The following is a 19,755-nucleotide window of genomic DNA, read 5'->3' on the forward strand; positions in this document are numbered from 1 at the left end:
TACTCCTAAAGTTTAGGCCGTCTCAAATGAATGACTGTTAACATATGTCTGCCCCACAGAGACAGATCACTTCTAATAAGTGGGTTCTCTATATGTCACTGATTGCAGACATACTAACTAGAGCTATCGGTATGGTCTTGAATGTGAAAACTCTTATTTTCTCATATGAAAATGTAGTTTTTCATACTTCCAATAAAAGTGCCTTAAGCATGGTCTTCAATGTGTGCGCGCACGTGGACATTCATATGCAACTACGTTTCCATACAGAGTCTCAAAATCATAGATATATTCATACCTCAGTAAGAATACATGTTGCAATTTACATCCTGCGTGCAGACTGGCCTTGTAGCTCAGTGGCAGAGCACTGGTCTTGTAAACCAGGGGTCATGAGTTCAAGCCTCATCAGGGCCTTTTTACATGAGTCTTTCTGTATGTTGTTTTCAAGTCATTCTTCCCTGGAGTCACACCTTGCTTTAGGATTGCTTATTGCCAAGCTTCCCTTTCCTGCTTTCATATTATCAAGAAAATATCATGAAGATCATTGAATTATAAATTATTGCCTCACCCCTTCCGATCGCCTGACGAACGCCTGACAAACGCCATTCTCACCCTGCCGGGCAAAGCCAAATAAGCCATGCATATTTACAGTTCCTTTGAAAGGCAGAGCGAGGACTAGGACCTCTGTTCCGACTGAATCTGCATCCACAGAAAGGATGTTATAAGGCCCTACAAATTTCACCAAGGAGATGTGAAATTCTTCCCCCATAAAATACTTTTTTTCCCAGATACCCCGGCTCTTAGGCAAATGAGGTTACTCCTCAAAACCCCACCCCCACTCACCATAAATATCCTTCTCTCCTGCTGTCCATTCAAATGATACAAGGTATCTTGTACATAGAGAGAAAGGGAGAATAGGCAGACTTGTGCTTCAAAGATTTGGTGACCTTGGATGGGTGGGTTGAATGAAGAAGTGAACCTGGTTTCTGGGAAAGGAGTATCGAGATGAAGATGAGGAAAAGTGAACATGGACCACATTCATAGGTTAGAGAAATACATTTAATAGGTTGAATGGTTTTGAAAAGTGAACTTCGAGCAGTAATTGTTGTTTTTTAAATTGCAAATAAATTAAAAATGAATGTGGGATTGGAGGCACACTCTGAGCAGAAAAGCACCATAAGCTGCTATGGTGCAACTCAAGATGGTGAATAGAACCTTTAATATGATGATGCTCTTCTTTTGCTAGTTTTTTCGAGTCACCTTTTATTGTAAGTAGCTGATACAGCATTTTTTGCAGCTCTTCAGTTTATGGTTATCATGTGAGAACACTGTTTTCATCATATTTATTATTCTACAAATGTATTTTTAAATGCACTGATGTGGTGTTTGCATGAAATGCAAGATGGCACATCATGGAATGTTTAAACTGAGCATCGCGTAGGATATGTGATATTTGGCACCCAGAGGAGTAGGACACGTAGATCCTATAAGAAGTAAAGACTCTCTAGCAAGGGCCGTCCATACTCTGAGTTTAAACTTTACTTTTTGTGAAATGGTTTATGAAAAACAACACGGCTGCTCCAGGTGAGGCTCGAACTCACAACCTCGGCATGGCTCAGTGCAAGTACTGCTGTATAAGTACCGCGCGCTAACCGATTGCACCACTGGAGCTCTCTCTTTTCACATCTCCCCAGGTGAGCCATCTACAGCTGACCAAGTAGATGACAGACACTGCTCCATCATTCACTGTGCAAGATCGACTCACATGCTAGCATGTTATCATGACTATTAAAAATACAGTCCAAACGGAATAGATTCTATAATTGTCCTATAACATATGCTCTGTCTATTCAAAACCCCATAGAATTATATCTTGACAGTTCTGACAAAGTCTAGGGGAATCTTATGAATATTTGTAATTAGCACATAGTAAGAATTTCCCAAAAATGAAATGTAGGTCCCTAATTGGGGGAAGACGTGGAATGTGAGATCTTGCCTCAGCTGTTTTTTTTCTTTTTTAGGTACAGTATATTGACACTTCAGTACCTTTTGTGAAGCAAGGTTTCAGATGGGGCTGTAGGGCAGACCAGGTGGCCGAGTGGTTAAGGCGATGGACTGCAAATCCATTGTGCTCTGCACGCGTGGGTTCGAATCCCACCTTCGTAGGAAAGCCATCAGAGTCTCTTTTGATGGCCAGCATTTCTTGTAGTATAATTACACTCTCTTTCAAGACAGAGCCAGGATCCGCTAGATGGGATCATCTGACTGTTCCATTTTAACAAATATGTCAAATAAAGTGAAGTATTTTGTGCGTAATAGAAATTAGATCTTTCATGGAGTTTCCAGAGGATTGCCTTTCACTCACTCCTGGCTTATTAACCAGTTTGGATAAATAGATTGATAAGAAAGCAGCTCTTACTCCTAAAGTTTAGGCCGTCTCAAATGAATGACTGTTAACATATGTCTGCCCCACAGAGACAGATCACTTCTAATAAGTGGGTTCTCTATATGTCACTGATTGCAGACATACTAACTAGAGCTATCGGTATGGTCTTGAATGTGAAAACTCTTATTTTCTCATATGAAAATGTAGTTTTTCATACTTCCAAGAAAAGTGCCTTAAGCATGGTCTTCAATGTGTGCGCGCACGTGGACATTCATATGCAACTACGTTTCCATACAGAGTCTCAAAATCATAGATATATTCATACCTCAGTAAGAATACATGTTGCAATTTACATCCTGCGTGCAGACTGGCCTTGTAGCTCAGTGGCAGAGCACTGGTCTTGTAAACCAGGGGTCATGAGTTCAAGCCTCATCAAGGCCTTTTTTACATGAGTCTTTCTGTATGTTGTTTTCAAGTCATTTCTTCACTGGAGTCACACCTTGCTTTAGGATTGCTTATTGCCAAGCTTCCCTTTCCTGCTTTCATATTATCAAGAAAATATCATGAAGATCATTGAATTATAAATTATTGCCTCACCCCTTCCGATCGCCTGACGAACGCCTGACAAACGCAATTCTCACCCTGCCGGGCAAAGCCAAATAAGCCATGCATATTTACAGTTCCTTTGAAAGGCAGAGCGAGGACTAGGACCTCTGTTCCGACTGAATCTGCATCCACAGAAAGGATGTTATAAGGCCCTACAAATTTCACCAAGGAGATGTGAAATTCTTCCCCCATAAAATACTTTTTTTCCCAGATACCCCGGCTCTTAGGCAAATGAGGTTACTCCTCAAAACCCCACCCCCACTCACCATAAATATCCTTCTCTCCTGCTGTCCATTCAAATGATACAAGGTATCTTGTACATAGAGAGAAAGGGAGAATAGGCAGACTTGTGCTTCAAAGATTTGGTGACCTTGGATGGGTGGGTTGAATGAAGAAGTGAACCTGGTTTCTGGGAAAGGAGTATCGAGATGAAGATGAGGAAAAGTGAACATGGACCACATTCATAGGTTAGAGAAATACATTTAATAGGTTGAATGGTTTTGAAAAGTGAACTTCGAGCAGTAATTGTTGTTTTTTAAATTGCAAATAAATTAAAAATGAATGTGGGATTGGAGGCACACTCTGAGCAGAAAAGCACCATAAGCTGCTATGGTGCAACTCAAGATGGTGAATAGAACCTTTAATATGATGATGCTCTTCTTTTGCTAGTTTTTTCGAGTCACCTTTTATTGTAAGTAGCTGATACAGCATTTTTTGCAGCTCTTCAGTTTATGGTTATCATGTGAGAACACTGTTTTCATCATATTTATTATTCTACAAATGTATTTTTAAATGCACTGATGTGGTGTTTGCATGAAATGCAAGATGGCACATCATGGAATGTTTAAACTGAGCATCGCGTAGGATATGTGATATTTGGCACCCAGAGGAGTAGGACACGTAGATCCTATAAGAAGTAAAAACTCTCTAGCAAGGGCCGTCCATACTCTGAGTTTAAACTTTACTTTTTGTGAAATGGTTTATGAAAAACAACACGGCTGCTCCAGGTGAGGCTTGAACTCACAACCTCGGCATGGCTCAGTGCAAGTACTGCTGTATAAGTACCGCGCGCTAACCGATTGCGCCACTGGAGCTCTCTCTTTTCACATTTCCCCAGGTGAGCCATCTACAGCTGACCAAGTACATGACAGACACTGCTCCATCATTCACTGTGCAAGATCGACTCACATGCTAGCATGTTATCATGACTATTAAAAATACAGTCCAAACGGAATAGATTCTATAATTGTCCTATAACATATGCTCTGTCTATTCAAAACCCCATAGAATTATATCTTGACAGTTCTGACAAAGTCTAGGGGAATCTTATGAATATTTGTAATTAGCACATAGTAAGAATTTCCCAAAAATGAAATGTAGGTCCCTAATTGGGGGAAGACGTGGAATGTGAGATCTTGCCTCAGCTGTTTTTTTTCTTTTTTAGGTACAGTATATTGACACTTCAGTACCTTTTGTGAAGCAAGGTTTCAGATGGTGCTGTAGGGCAGACGAGGTGGCCGAGTGGTTAAGGCGATCGACTGCAAATCCATTGTGCTCTGCACGCGTGGGTTCGAATCCCACCTTCGTCGGAAAGCCATCAGAGTCTCTTTTGATGGCCAGCATTTCTTGTAGTATAATTACACTCTCTTTCAAGACAGAGCCAGGATCCGCTAGATGGGATCATCTGACTGTTCCATTTTAACAAATATGTCAAATAAAGTGAAGTATTTTGTGCGTAATAGAAATTAGATCTTTCATGGAGTTTCCAGAGGATTGCCTTTCACTCACTCCTGGCTTATTAACCAGTTTGGATAAATAGATTGATAAGAAAGCAGCTCTTACTCCTAAAGTTTAGGCCGTCTCAAATGAATGACTGTTAACATATGTCTGCCCCACAGAGACAGATCACTTCTAATAAGTGGGTTCTCTATATGTCACTGATTGCAGACATACTAACTAGAGCTATCGGTATGGTCTTGAATGTGAAAACTCTTATTTTCTCATATGAAAATGTAGTTTTTCATACTTCCAAGAAAAGTGCCTTAAGCATGGTCTTCTATGTGTGCGCGCACGTGGACATTCATATGCAACTACGTTTCCATACAGAGTCTCAAAATCATAGATATATTCATACCTCAGTAAGAATACATGTTGCAATTTACATCCTGCATGCAGACTGGCCTTGTAGCTCAGTGGCAGAGCACTGGTCTTGTAAACCAGGGGTCATGAGTTCAAGCCTCATCAGGGCCTTTTTACATGAGTCTTTCTGTATGTTGTTTTCAAGTCATTCTTCCCTGGAGTCACACCTTGCTTTAGGATTGCTTATTGCCAAGCTTCCCTTTCCTGCTTTCATATTATCAAGAAAATATCATGAAGATCATTGAATTATAAATTATTGCCTCACCCCTTCCGATCGCCTGACGAACGCCTGACAAACGCCATTCTCACCCTGCCGGGCAAAGCCAAATAAGCCATGCATATTTACAGTTCCTTTGAAAGGCAGAGCGAGGACTAGGACCTCTGTTCCGACTGAATCTGCATCCACAGAAAGGATGTTATAAGGCCCTACAAATTTCACCAAGGAGATGTGAAATTCTTCCCCCATAAAATACTTTTTTTCCCAGATACCCCGGCTCTTAGGCAAATGAGGTTACTCCTCAAAACCCCTCCCCCACTCACCATAAATATCCTTCTCTCCTGCTGTCCATTCAAATGATACAAGGTATCTTGTACATAGAGAGAAAGGGAGAATAGGCAGACTTGTGCTTCAAAGATTTGGTGACCTTGGATGGGTGGGTTGAATGAAGAAGTGAACCTGGTTTCTGGGAAAGGAGTATCGAGATGAAGATGAGGAAAAGTGAACATGGACCACATTCATAGGTTAGAGAAATACATTTAATAGGTTGAATGGTTTTGAAAAGTGAACTTCGAGCAGTAATTGTTGTTTTTTAAATTGCAAATAAATTAAAAATGAATGTGGGATTGGAGGCACACTCTGAGCAGAAAAGCACCATAAGCTGCTATGGTGCAACTCAAGATGGTGAATAGAACCTTTAATATGATGATGCTCTTCTTTTGCTAGTTTTTTCGAGTCACCTTTTATTGTAAGTAGCTGATACAGCATTTTTTGCAGCTCTTCAGTTTATGGTTATCATGTGAGAACACTGTTTTCATCATATTTATTATTCTACAAATGTATTTTTAAATGCACTGATGTGGTGTTTGCATGAAATGCAAGATGGCACATCATGGAATGTTTAAACTGAGCATCGCGTAGGATATGTGATATTTGGCACCCAGAGGAGTAGGACACATAGATCCTATAAGAAGTAAAGACTCTCTAGCAAGGGCCGTCCATACTCTGAGTTTAAACTTTACTTTTTGTGAAATGGTTTATGAAAAACAACACGGCTGCTCCAGGTGAGGCTCGAACTCACAACCTCGGCATGGCTCAGTGAAAGTACTGCTGTATAAGTACCGTGCGCTAACCGATTGCGCCACTGCAGCTCTCTCTTTTCACATCTCCCCAGGTGAGCCATCTACAGCTGACCAAGTAGATGACAGACACTGCTCCATCATTCACTGTGCAAGATCGACTCACATGCTAGCATGTTATCATGACTATTAAAAATACAGTCCAAACGGAATAGATTCTATAATTGTCCTATGACATCTGCTCTGTCTATTTAAAACCCCATAGAATTATATCTTGACAGTTCTGACAAAGTCTAGGGGAATCTTATGAATATTTGTAATTAGCACATAGTAAGAATTTCCCAAAAATGAAATGTAGGTCCCTAATTGGGGGAAGACGTGGAATGTGAGATCTTGCCTCAGCTGTTTTTTTTCTTTTTTAGGTACAGTATATTGACACTTCAGTACCTTTTGTGAAGCAAGGTTTCAGATGGGGCTGTAGGGCAGACGAGGTGGCCGAGTGGTTAAGACGATGGACTGCTAATCCGTTGTGCTCTGCACGCGTGGGTTCGAATCCCACCTTCGTCGGAAAGCCATCTGAGTCTCTTTTGATGGCCAGCATTTCTTGTAGTTTAATTACACTCTCTTTCAAGACAGAGCCAGGATCCGCTAGATGGGATCATCTGACTGTTCCATTTTAACAAATATGTCAAATAAAGTGAAGTATTTTGTGCGTAATAGAAATTAGATCTTTCATGGAGTTTCCAGAGGATTGCCTTTCACTCACTCCTGGCTTATTAACCAGTTTGGATAAAGAGATTGATAAGAAAGCAGCTCTTACTCCTAAAGTTTAGGCTGTCTCAAATGAATGACTGTTAACATATGTCTGCCCCACAGAGACTGATCACTTCTAATAAGTGGGTTCTCTATATGTCACTGATTGCAGACATACTAACTAGAGCTATCGGTATGGTCTTGAATGTGAAAACTCTTATTTTCTCATATGAAAATGTAGTTTTTCATACTTCCAAGAAAAGTGCCTTAAGCATGGTCTTCAATGTGTGCGCGCACGTGGACATTCATATGCAACTACGTTTCCATACAGAGTCTCAAAATCATAGATATATTCATACCTCAGTAAGAATACATGTTGCAATTTACATCCTGCGTGCAGACTGGCCTTGTAGCTCAGTGGCAGAGCACTGGTCTTGTAAACCAGGGGTCATGAGTTCAAGCCTCCTCAGGGCCTTTTTACATGAGTCTTTCTGTATGTTGTTTTCAAGTCATTCTTCCCTGGAGTCACACCTTGCTTTAGGATTGCTTATTGCCAAGCTTCCCTTTCCTGCTTTCATATTATCAAGAAAATATCATGAAGATCATTGAATTATAAATTATTGCCTCACCCCTTCCGATCGCCTGACGAACGCCTGACAAACGCCATTCTCACCCTGCCGGGCAAAGCCAAATAAGCCATGCATATTTACAGTTCCTTTGAAAGGCAGAGCGAGGACTAGGACCTCTGTTCCGACTGAATCTGCATCCACAGAAAGGATGTTATAAGGCCCTACAAATTTCACCAAGGAGATCTGAAATTCTTCCCCCATAAAATACTTTTTTTCCCAGATACCCCGGCTCTTAGGCAAATGAGGTTACTCCTCAAAACCCCACCCCCACTCACCATAAATATCCTTCTCTCCTGCTGTCCATTCAAATGATACAAGGTATCTTGTACATAGAGAGAAAGGGAGAATAGGCAGACTTGTGCTTCAAAGATTTGGTGACCTTGGATGGGTGGGTTGAATGAAGAAGTGAACCTGGTTTCTGGGAAAGGAGTATCGAGATGAAGATGAGGAAAAGTGAACATGGACCACATTCATAGGTTAGAGAAATACATTTAATAGGTTGAATGGTTTTGAAAAGTGAACTTCGAGCAGTAATTGTTGTTTTTTAAATTGCAAATAAATTAAAAATGAATGTGGGATTGGAGGCACACTCTGAGCAGAAAAGCACCATAAGCTGCTATGGTGCAACTCAAGATGGTGAATAGAACCTTTAATATGATGATGCTCTTCTTTTGCTAGTTTTTTCGAGTCACCTTTTATTGTAAGTAGCTGATACAGCATTTTTTGCAGCTCTTCAGTTTATGGTTATCATGTGAGAACACTGTTTTCATCATATTTATTATTCTACAAATGTATTTTTAAATGCACTGATGTGGTGTTTGCATGAAATGCAAGATGGCACATCATGGAATGTTTAAACTGAGCATCGCGTAGGATATGTCATATTTGGCACCCAGAGGAGTAGGACACGTAGATCCTATAAGAAGTAAAGACTCTCTAGCAAGGGCCGTCCATACTCTGAGTTTAAACTTTACTTTTTGTGAAATGGTTTATGAAAAACAACACGGCTGCTCCAGGTGAGGCTCGAACTCACAACCTCGGCATGGCTCAGTGCAAGTACTGCTGTATAAGTACCGCGCGCTAACCGATTGCGCCACTGGAGCTCTCTCTTTTCACATCTCCCCAGGTGAGCCATCTACAGCTGACCAAGTAGATGACAGACACTGCTCCATCATTCACTGTGCAAGATCGACTCACATGCTAGCATGTTATCATGACTATTAAAAATACAGTACTTAGATTCTATAATTGTCCTATAACATATGCTCTGTCTATTCAAAACCCCATAGAATTATATCTTGACAGTTCTGACAAAGTCTAGGGGAATCTTATGAATATTTGTAATTAGCACATAGTAAGAATTTCCCAAAAATGAAATGTAGGTCCCTAATTGGGGGAAGACGTGGAATGTGAGATCTTGCCTCAGCTGTTTTTTTTCTTTTTTAGGTACAGTATATTGACATTTCAGTACCTTTTGTGAAGCAAGGTTTCAGATGGGGCTGTAGGGCAGACGAGGTGGCCGAGTGGTTTAGGCGATGGACTGCTAATCCATTGTGCTCTGCACGCGTGGGTTCGAATCCCACCTTCGTCCGAAAGCCATCAGAGTCTCTTTTGATGGCCAGCATTTCTTGTAGTATAATTACACTCTCTTTCAAGACAGAGCCAGGATCCGCTAGATGGGATCATCTGACTGTTCCATTTTAACAAATATGTCAAATAAAGTGAAGTATTTTGTGCGTAATAGAAATTAGATCTTTCATGGAGTTTCCAGAGGATTGCCTTTCACTCACTCCTGGCTTATTAACCAGTTTGGATTAATAGATTGATAAGAAAGCAGCTCTTACTCCTAAAGTTTAGGCCGTCTCAAATGAATGACTGTTAACATATGTCTGCCCCACAGAGACAGATCACTTCTAATAAGTGGGTTCTCTATATGTCGCTGATTGCAGACATACTAACTAGAGCTATCGGTATGGTCTTGAATGTGAAAACTCTTATTTTCTCATATGAAAATGTAGTTTTTCATACTTCCAAGAAAAGTGCCTTAAGCATGGTCTTCAATGTGTGCGCGCACGTGGACATTCATATGCAACTACGTTTCCATACAGAGTCTCAAAATCATAGATATATTCATACCTCAGTAAGAATACATGTTGCAATTTACATCCTGTGTGCAGACTGGCCTTGTAGCTCAGTGGCAGAGCACTGGTCTTGTAAACCAGGGGTCATGAGTTCAAGCCTCATCATGGCCTTTTTACATGAGTCTTTCTGTATGTTGTTTTCAAGTCATTCTTCCCTGGAGTCACACCTTGCTTTAGGATTGCTTATTGCCAAGCTTCCCTTTCCTGCTTTCATATTATCAAGAAAATATCATGAAGATCATTGAATTATAAATTATTGCCTCACCCCTTCCGATCGCCTGACGAACGCCTGACAAACGCCATTCTCACCCTGCCGGGCAAAGCCAAATAAGCCATGCATATTTACAGTTCCTTTGAAAGGCAGAGCGAGGACTAGGACCTCTGTTCCGACTGAATCTGCATCCACAGAAAGGATGTTATAAGGCCCTACAAATTTCACCAAGGAGATGTGAAATTCTTCCCCCATAAAATACTTTTTTTCCCAGATACCCCGGCTCTTAGGCAAATGAGGTTACTCCTCAAAACCCCACCCCCACTCACCATAAATATCCTTCTCTCCTGCTGTCCATTCAAATGATACAAGGTATCTTGTACATAGAGAGAAAGGGAGAATAGGCAGACTTGCTTCAAAGATTTGGTGACCTTGGATGGGTGGGTTGAATGAAGAAGTGAACCTGGTTTCTGGGAAAGGAGTATCGAGATGAAGATGAGGAAAAGTGAACATGGACCACATTCATAGGTTAGAGAAATACATTTAATAGGTTGAATGGTTTTGAAAAGTGAACTTCGAGCAGTAATTGTTGTTTTTTAAATTGCAAATAAATTAAAAATGAATGTGGGATTGGAGGCACACTCTGAGCAGAAAAGCACCATAAGCTGCTATGGTGCAACTCAAGATGGTGAATAGAACCTTTAATATGATGATGCTCTTCTTTTGCTAGTTTTTTCGAGTCACCTTTTATTGTAAGTAGCTGATACAGCATTTTTTGCAGCTCTTCAGTTTATGATTATCATGTGAGAACACTATTTTCATCATATTTATTATTCTACAACTGTATTTTTAAATGCACTGATGTGGTGTTTGCATGAAATGCAAGATGGCACATCATGGAATGTTTAAACTGAGCATCGCGTAGGATATGTGATATTTGGCACCCAGAGGAGTAGGACACGTAGATCCTATAAGAAGTAAAGACTCTCTAGCAAGGGCCGTCCATACTCTGAGTTTAAACTTTACTTTTTGTGAAATGGTTTATGAAAAACAACACGGCTGCTCCAGGTGAGGCTCGAACTCACAACCTCGGCATGGCTCAGTGCAAGTACTGCTGTATAAGTACCACGCGCTAACCGATTGCGCCACTGGAGCTCTCTCTTTTCACATCTCCCCAGGTGAGCCATCTACAGCTGACCAAGTAGATGACAGACACTGCTCCATCATTCACTGTGCAAGATCGACTCACATGCTAGCATGTTATCATGACTATTAAAAATACAGTCCAAACGGAATAGATTCTATAATTGTCCTATAACATATGCTCTGTCTATTCAAAACCCCATAGAATTATATCTTGACAGTTCTGACAAAGTCTAGGGGAATCTTATGAATATTTGTAATTAGCACATAGTAAGAATTTCCCAAAAATGAAATGTAGGTCCCTAATTGGGGGAAGACGTGGAATGTGAGATCTTGCCTCAGCTGTTTTTTTTCTTTTTTAGGTACAGTATATTGACACTTCAGTACCTTTTGTGAAGCAAGGTTTCAGATGGGGCTGTAGGGCAGACGAGGTGGCCGAGTGGTTAAGGCGATGGACTGCTAATCCATTGTGCTCTGCACGCGTGGGTTCGAATCCCACCTTCGTCGGAAAGCCATCAGAGTCTCTTTTGATGGCCAGCATTTCTTGTAGTATAATTACACTCTCTTTCAAGACAGAGCCAGGATCCGCTAGATGGGATCATCTGACTGTTCCATTTTAACAAATATGTCAAATAAAGTGAAGTATTTTGTGCGTAATAGAAATTAGATCTTTCATGGAGTTTCCAGAGGATTGCCTTTCACTCACTCCTGGCTTATTAACCAGTTTGTATAAATAGATTGATAAGAAAGCAGCTCTTACTCCTAAAGTTTAGGCCGTCTCAAATGAATGACTGTTAACATATGTCTGCCCCACAGAGACAGATCACTTCTAATAAGTGGGTTCTCTATATGTCACTGATTGCAGACATACTAACTAGAGCTATCGGTATGGTCTTGAATGTGAAAACTCTTATTTTCTCATATGAAAATGTAGTTTTTCATACTTCCAAGAAAAGTGCCTTAAGCATGGTCTTCAATGTGTGCGCGCACGTGGACATTCATATGCAACTACGTTTCCATACAGAGTCTCAAAATCATAGATATATTCATACCTCAGTAAGAATACATGTTGCAATTTACATCCTGCGTGCAGACTGGCCTTGTAGCTCAGTGGCAGAGCACTGGTCTTGTAAACCAGGGGTCATGAGTTCAAGCCTCATCAAGGCCTTTTTACATGAGTCTTTCTGTATGTTGTTTTCAAGTCATTCTTCCCTGGAGTTGTGGTAAATAATTTAATTACCGGGACTTAATTTGATACAGAAACATAATAAAAATAGCTCAGTAAATAAGAGGCAGAATCCGTGGTATTAGAGGTTCGGAATGGGCTTTATTCCAATGGACGATTCGAATTGGTTGCTCCAAGTTCCATCACCACGAGGGTTCAGGAAGTGAAGTACATACTTTATTGATAATTAATCACTTTTATACAATAGGCATTACAGTGAAGCAAATGCAAGAGGCGTAACAATTGATAGTGTAGATAAGAGATACATACGTAGCAAAAATAGGCGTAACTGGGTGTGATTAAAGAACGTCATCAGATGTGATGTCATAATAGGGTGGTTCCATGAAAGAATTTCGCAATGTCAGCAGAAATACTTGGCAGAAATGCGCGCGCAGCAGCATGACGTGTAATTGACGTGCAACTAGGGGGTGAAGGGGACTTGACATTTAGCTCTACATGTGGCGACAGAAGTCTGGAGGGTCAAGTCAACCTAATCCCAAATCATATCTAACATCCTATGTTTAAAGAACTATGTTTATCCAAAAGAGAGGTCTCTTAGAGTAGAATCTTATTCTATACTGACTATACTGACTGTTAGTGCGTGTACAAGCGTCTAAGTGTCTACACTAGATGCGAGGGCGGAAATCTTCCATAATAATAGGGCTATGAATTACTTGCATAAAGACAGAGAAGCCGGGCCTTTGCTCGGTAACTGGAAGAATGTTTACTTAAACTACTAGACAGGAATGCATTGGGCAGGGAACGGAGCAGATAATTTCGAAGGTGAAATACAGTTTTTGGCAGGCAACAGGCTGATGTCAGACTTCGTGAGCCGCGCAGGGAATGAGACAAAGTTCATGGTCACAGATGCAGGCTCAGACTGGAGCTTTCAGAGGCAGAAGGCAAGAAAAGCTTGATGACAGAATCAGGGCCTACTTGCCTGGACTGTAAAATGGCATAAGTGAACCATATAAAGCCGGTGGCCTTTCATACTTAGGAATGGAATATCCGGCCTATTCATGGCGGATCTGAAAGAGGACATGTTGACGGTGGACGCACATGTGTTTGCGTCTTCATAACTGGAACTGGAGGGAACATACATGTACTTGTGATTCATACATGGAACCGTTGGGGTCCAAGATAGGGGACATAACTGATCAGAAAAATCCATATTTCCACATTCCCTCCTTGTCCCCTACTTGCCCGTTAAGAGATATCAATCTTCATCAATCCATTGATCTGTTCATATAGCATCATTTGTTCTTCTTTTTTCTTCTGGGATGAATGAAATCTTGATGGTGAAATACACGATGTGGCACACAGACCACAGATCGCTGGTCCACATTGTAGACATAGGCAGCAACTGAATAGTATGAGAAGGCCAATACCTAGGAAGGATAGGACCTTCCATCCAAAGGTAGATAATACACTCCAAAACCAACCGGACCAAGTCCAGGTGCCTGGGTTCTGGTGTATCTGGCTTACAATCTTATGAAGGCGAGTTATGGCTTTATATACAGATGGCGAATTTTCTGGTATGAAAATGCAACAGCTTGATCCGATGACCCTACAGGCTCCGCCCCTATCGGCCAGGATGACGTCAAGGACAAGACGATTTTGAAGCACAACAATCCGCATAGCAGACTGCTCTTCTGTTAAATTGCCTAAGGCGGAAATAGTTTCGTTCACTACTGCTTCAAGGGTTCTAGTTAATCTACGTATCAGCTTACTATTGGTAACTGTACCTATATAGGGAAAGAGACCTTTATTGAAATCTGTGTATTTTTCCCATGCTGTTTCAGTGTAATCGACTATTGGGAGATCTCTCCTTTCTCTATTGTGTACTAAATGAGTATTCCTGTGATAGTCAGGAGGAGCTAGAAAAACTGGTGGCAAAAGGAATCCAATGTAGCAAGTACCATCCCAATCTAGAGGCAAACGTACATATGCCGTCTGACCACATATAAAATAGGAATGGCGGGAAGCTCTAAATGTAGACTTGCCTTGATCACTAAATTCTACTACAGTGGTGCATCTACTATGGCCCATATGTATGGAACCATTCTTTCTTACACATAATTCACCTTTTACTGGAAATATTGACATAGCGGGCAAGATTGGAGTAGCTTCGGATTCGACATTTAGGATCATAAGATTAAGCGTAAAATTACCTAATCCATACACTTCATTTTCTAGATCAGTTCCTGTTCTCTGGGGAAGTCCCTCCTTGTTAGGGTAGCAGACTTTAAGTAAAACTAAGTTCAAATTTCCCCATACCCAGTTATCTTGATAAACTGCAGAATTCGAATCTAGGGAATTAATTAAACTAAACCATGCTCCACAGGAGCCGTTGTGTGTGAACGGGTATGGAAAGAGAGGTAGAATTCCTTTATAATTCTGATAGGGAGGGAGTCGGCCACATATCCAACAATTTGTAGCATTGCTAACCTGATGGGAATGATGTAACATACTAATAAACGTGTTATTGCGCAGCGCAAATCTATAAGACAACTCAAGCGGAGGTAATTCACTAAAAGAATGTTCAGCAGTAATATTATAAACATGTCTAGAAATAGGATAATATATGTGCAACAATATACTTGCAGTAATTATTAAAAGACTTAAGAAAAACAAAATTAATAACGTCACTGTGCAATGACTACGCAGTGATTTACAGTACGCATGTCGTTTCAACATTTTTCGGGTGTGTTCTCTATTCAGGTCTAAGGGATACATGTCAGAGACAATTCAACCGCTTCACCTTGGAGAGGACTTAAACAATCAAATTGCTTGACTGATTAGACCTGAGTTTTAGTTTATAATGTTCGTGATTACTCGTTTCAACCAAAGGAAGTTTTGAGTCAATGGGTGAAGACACACGAGGTGTGGTATTTACATCCGATGGTAATCCATGAAATTTCTTGATATGACTTGAATGTACCCAGCCTTTTCTGCCTTCGATCTTCACCGCTGTCCTTGTGGTGAGCAAGACAAGTTGCGGCGACTTCCACCTAGGATCCAGCTGAGTCTTTCGATCAAAGTTCCTCACCAGGACTAGGTCCCCCGGAATTACGTCATGGGGTTTCACCTCAGTGTTGTCGGGAAAGGCTGCAGCTACCTGTGAACGACAAGATTGTAGTGCAGACATCAAGGAAGCCAGGTAATCTGTCAGCATATTACAGTCAATATCAGTTATTTTGCGTGGTATGGGCGTCCCCCACATATTTGGTGGTCTGCCAAAGATCACCTCATACGGGGATAGCCCTGTTCGAGAGTGTGCTACCATTCTCATGTAAAAGAGTGCAACTGGTAACGCTACTACCCAGTCGACACCTTTCTCTCTGCATATTTTGGACAGTCTGATTTTCAGGATCTGATTATGTCTTTCTACGAGACCTGCTGCCTCGGGGTGTCGGACACAGTGGAATTTCCACTGATAGCCTAACAAAAGTGAAACGTATTTCATTAATTCGGATGAGAACGGCTGGCCGTTATCTGAGTAGACAACACGTGGTAAACCGTATCGTGGGAAGAATTCTCGAACCAACTGTTTGGCAGTAGTCGGGGCAGTGTAATCTGAAACCGGGTATGCCTCTGTCCAACGGGAAAGAGCACAGACAACTACGAGAACATATTTGAATCCTCGACATCGTTCCATCTGGATATAATCCATCTGGAGGACTTCAAAAGGGTGATCAAGAGGCTGAAATCCACCCTGTTCTACAGGTACGCTTTTTCCTGGGTTGAACTGACAACAGATCATACAGGTACGAACTTTTTGTTTAGCTGCTGCTCGTAAATGTTTATTGAACCAAATGTGTTGAATGCTGTCTAGCATAGCTTTTTCTCCTAGATGCCCTGGACTATGTATAGTGTTAATAATGACTTGGACCATTGAATCAGGAAGGAACCACACAGATTTTTCCTTCGTCATCCATCCTTGATCCGTTCGGATCCCTCCTAATTCCGTCCATTTCTTTATTTCGTCTGGTGTAGCATGTGTCTGTATATCAATTACGTCAAGAGTAGGATCTTTAATCGTCATACAACGTGTTGGCGTCGGAACTATTGTCTTTGTCATGTCGGATGTTTGAGTTTGAGCAGTCTGTTTAGCTGTTCTGTCAGCTAGATCATTGCCTTGGGGAATGATATCAGTAACTTTCGTATGAGCTTTACATTTCATAATTGATATTGCAGTGGGTAGATGTATTGCCTCTAATAAGGCATGGATGAGGGGTCCGTGCTGAATGTGGGCACCGTGAGAAGTTAAATAACCTCTCTCTCGCCACAGCACGCCGAAGTCATGTACAACTCCGAATGCATAACGTGAATCAGTGTATATGTTGACTTTTTTATTTGTGGCTTGAATACAGGCTTGTGTCAGAGCGATGAGCTCTGCGGCCTGAGCTGACAAGGTATTTATGCAATTTGTTTCGATGACTTCAGTATCTGTTGTGACTGCGTAAGCGGCCACTAACTCTCCTGTACTTGTTCTCATACATGAACCATCTACATACAACGTCAGGTCTGGGTCTGACAATGGGACATCTGTCAAGTCTTGTCTGGGTTTCGTCGTGATTGTAATAACTTCAATACAGTCATGAGCTAGTGGGTCTGTTCCGATTACAGGTAAAAGTGTGGCAGGATTCAATGTGTTACAACGTCTGATTTCTATATGTGGCTGAAACAATGTTAATTCATACCCTGTAAGTCGCGCTATAGTCAAGTGTTGTGTTTGCGTTCGATTCACAAGAACCTCTACTGCGTGTGGTACTTGAACTGTCAATGGATGTCCTAACACTATGGCATCGCTTTGTCTGATTGCTAAAGCTGTTGCTGCCACTGATTTTAGGCATGCAGGCAAAGCCTGAGCTACGGGATCTAATGTACTAGAAAAATAAGCACATGGTTTATGTGATCCTGCTTGTTCCTGTGTGAGTACTGACAAGGCAGTACCTTCGCGTTCTGTAACAAAGAGTGTAAACTGTTTACTGTAACATGGCGTTGCTAAGACAGGTGCTTGGCATAAAACTTTCTTTAGGCTTTCAAAAGCTTGTGTATGTTCCTGAGTCCAAGGGAGAACAGTCGATGTGGCTGCCTCCTGTGTTGTCAATTGAATGAGTGGTTTTGCTAGAAATGCATACTGAGGGATCCACTGCCTACAATATGAAGTGAGGCCTATGAAAGCCCGCACCTCCTTTTGTGTCTTGGGTATTGGGATGTTAGCTATTAACTGAATGCGGTCGGGTGTAAGCTGCCTTCCCTCCTTGGACAGCGAGTGTCCAAGATAAACAACTCGCTGGACACAGAATTGCAGCTTAGAAGGGGACACCTTGTGCCCCTTTTCGGCTAGAAATTGTAAAACTGTCAGTGATGCTTTCTCACATTCGGGTTCGCTTCTAGCGGTGATCAGCAGATCATCGACATATTGAAGCAAGGCAGTGTTAACTGGCATGTGGATACTGTCGAGTTCTCGTTTCAGTGCTTGGCTATAGATGCTGGGGCTTTCTGTAAATCCTTGAGGTGCGCGTGTGAATTTAAAGCTACGTCCATTTAAACTAAATCCGAACAAGTATTGGCTTTCCGGATCTATTGGGACGCTGAAAAAGGCATTCTTGAGATCAATTACAGTAAAAAATGTTGCTTCGGAATCAATAGCTGTCAGTAATGACGAGATATCTGGGACCACAGGAAATTGTGGCACAATGCATTTGTTCAATTCGCGCAGATCAATAACCAATCGATATACTGGCGGGGCCTTTGGATCTGTTCGTTTAAGAATCGGAATTATCGGGGAATTACATACATTGGAGTCCGTTTCCACAACTACTCCTTGGGCGATGAGCTCGTCAATGATTTGCAGTAATGCCACTACAGCATCTGGTGGTAACTTGTATTGTCGCATTCGTGGTAGTACCACTCCTGCCTTTAGTGTAACTCGATATGGTGTAATATTCATGCAACCAACATCAGTAGGGCCTTGTGCCCATAGATGTGTAGGTAAAGTCTGCAGTCGGGGATCCATGTCTCTAGACACATAGTGACCTTTAAAATCACGTAAAAACAATCTTACTCCTTCCGGAGAACAACATATTATAGCTCCTAGAGCTTTCAGTGTTTTTATACCTAACAAGTTTTCTGGACATGATTTAGTAAGCAATAAATCTGTAGTTCGGGTCAAAGGTCCTATCGTAAGTGGAAGAGGCTGTGATACTTCATTAACAATAGGTTTTCCTGAAAAACCAAGGGAAATATTCTGTGAGCCTGAGAGGGGTGCCCCTGGAACTTCACTACGTTTTATGGTTGTTCGACTTGCCCCTGTATCGAGTAAAAATTTTCTATCTTGGCCTAATAATTCACTATGTACATAAGGTCCTTCTTGGTCTACAGGGACCTCAATAAGGGGTAAGTCAACTTCCCTCTCTAGGCTGGTTCATGCGTATCGTTGATAATCAGGATAGTCGTACTGTGCGGTCTGGTACAGCTGTCGTGTCGTGGTTTGTGTGGCAGCAACAGGCAGCGCCGGTGCAGCTGGCACAAACTGTATAGACTGTGGTGGAGCTGGCATGGACTGTGCATGCTGCGGGGCTCCTTGTTCATTCTGATCCTGTCTAGGTGGCCGTGGTCTTTCTTTTGTATTACCTATGGCGATATTATGTTTTAAAACTGGACAATCGTGTACGTAATGACCTGGCTGTTTACAATAGTTGCATGTCCCTTTTAGAGGACCTGCCGAAACACTGGACTGTGTCGTACCCTTTTTATGTCCTTCAGCTGGAACTGTCTGGGAAACTAGCATTTTCATCTTCGTGTCTTTCATGCGTCTTTGTTCATGTTCTTGTTCCTCTCTAATTCTATTGTGATGGTACTGTAACATTTGCAACATTTGTGATGGGGTGTTACCTTGCCAGGTACTCTCGAATTTTAATACTCTATTCTTCACTTGGGGTAAGGAATTTTCAACTAATTTTGTCACAAACACATGTGGGTATGATTCGCTACTTGCTTTTATGCCACTATTTATACCAAAACATTTTTCAAATCGGGCATAGAAATCACTAGTGTCTTCATCTTGCTTTTGTTTACAGGCTGAAATTGTACCCCAGTCTTCCTTTTTCGTAGTTAATAAACGTGGCAGTACCTGTACTAGTAAACCTGGTAGTGCTTTAGTTTTATCCCCTAGCCCTGCTCCTGCAGTTCGGGCCTTTTCTTCTGCTTCTAGTGCTGAC

The 19,755-nt window shown here is 41.5% G+C and overlaps 11 non-coding genes across 11 annotated transcripts; 7 read left to right on the top strand and 4 right to left on the bottom strand.

The window, feature by feature from the left end:
• Positions 1-339: 339 nt before the first annotated feature.
• TRNAT-UGU (transfer RNA threonine (anticodon UGU)) lies at positions 340-411 on the top strand. The gene has a single exon. It is a non-coding gene; the product is annotated as a tRNA-Thr (tRNA).
• Positions 412-1,573: 1,162 nt separating this feature from the next.
• On the bottom strand, positions 1,574-1,668 carry TRNAI-UAU (transfer RNA isoleucine (anticodon UAU)). The gene is made up of 2 exons: positions 1,631-1,668; positions 1,574-1,609 (listed from the first exon to the last, which is right to left on the bottom strand). It is a non-coding gene; the product is annotated as a tRNA-Ile (tRNA).
• Positions 1,669-2,081: 413 nt separating this feature from the next.
• On the top strand, positions 2,082-2,163 carry TRNAC-GCA (transfer RNA cysteine (anticodon GCA)). The gene has a single exon. It is a non-coding gene; the product is annotated as a tRNA-Cys (tRNA).
• Positions 2,164-2,752: 589 nt separating this feature from the next.
• TRNAT-UGU (transfer RNA threonine (anticodon UGU)) lies at positions 2,753-2,824 on the top strand. The gene has a single exon. It is a non-coding gene; the product is annotated as a tRNA-Thr (tRNA).
• A 1,164-nt stretch (positions 2,825-3,988) lies between these two features.
• Positions 3,989-4,083, bottom strand: TRNAI-UAU (transfer RNA isoleucine (anticodon UAU)). The gene is made up of 2 exons: positions 4,046-4,083; positions 3,989-4,024 (listed from the first exon to the last, which is right to left on the bottom strand). It is a non-coding gene; the product is annotated as a tRNA-Ile (tRNA).
• Positions 4,084-4,496: 413 nt separating this feature from the next.
• Positions 4,497-4,578, top strand: TRNAC-GCA (transfer RNA cysteine (anticodon GCA)). Its single transcript has one exon. It is a non-coding gene; the product is annotated as a tRNA-Cys (tRNA).
• A 589-nt stretch (positions 4,579-5,167) lies between these two features.
• On the top strand, positions 5,168-5,239 carry TRNAT-UGU (transfer RNA threonine (anticodon UGU)). The gene has a single exon. It is a non-coding gene; the product is annotated as a tRNA-Thr (tRNA).
• Positions 5,240-8,814: 3,575 nt separating this feature from the next.
• Positions 8,815-8,909, bottom strand: TRNAI-UAU (transfer RNA isoleucine (anticodon UAU)). Its single transcript has 2 exons — positions 8,872-8,909; positions 8,815-8,850 (listed from the first exon to the last, which is right to left on the bottom strand). It is a non-coding gene; the product is annotated as a tRNA-Ile (tRNA).
• A 2,309-nt stretch (positions 8,910-11,218) lies between these two features.
• On the bottom strand, positions 11,219-11,313 carry TRNAI-UAU (transfer RNA isoleucine (anticodon UAU)). Its single transcript has 2 exons — positions 11,276-11,313; positions 11,219-11,254 (listed from the first exon to the last, which is right to left on the bottom strand). It is a non-coding gene; the product is annotated as a tRNA-Ile (tRNA).
• A 413-nt stretch (positions 11,314-11,726) lies between these two features.
• Positions 11,727-11,808, top strand: TRNAS-GCU (transfer RNA serine (anticodon GCU)). The gene has a single exon. It is a non-coding gene; the product is annotated as a tRNA-Ser (tRNA).
• Positions 11,809-12,397: 589 nt separating this feature from the next.
• On the top strand, positions 12,398-12,469 carry TRNAT-UGU (transfer RNA threonine (anticodon UGU)). Its single transcript has one exon. It is a non-coding gene; the product is annotated as a tRNA-Thr (tRNA).
• Positions 12,470-19,755: the final 7,286 nt, after the last annotated feature.

This window comes from Triturus cristatus, chromosome 12, assembly GCF_964204655.1.
Source record: "Triturus cristatus chromosome 12, aTriCri1.1, whole genome shotgun sequence".
Taxonomy (NCBI): Eukaryota; Metazoa; Chordata; class Amphibia; order Caudata; family Salamandridae; genus Triturus; species Triturus cristatus.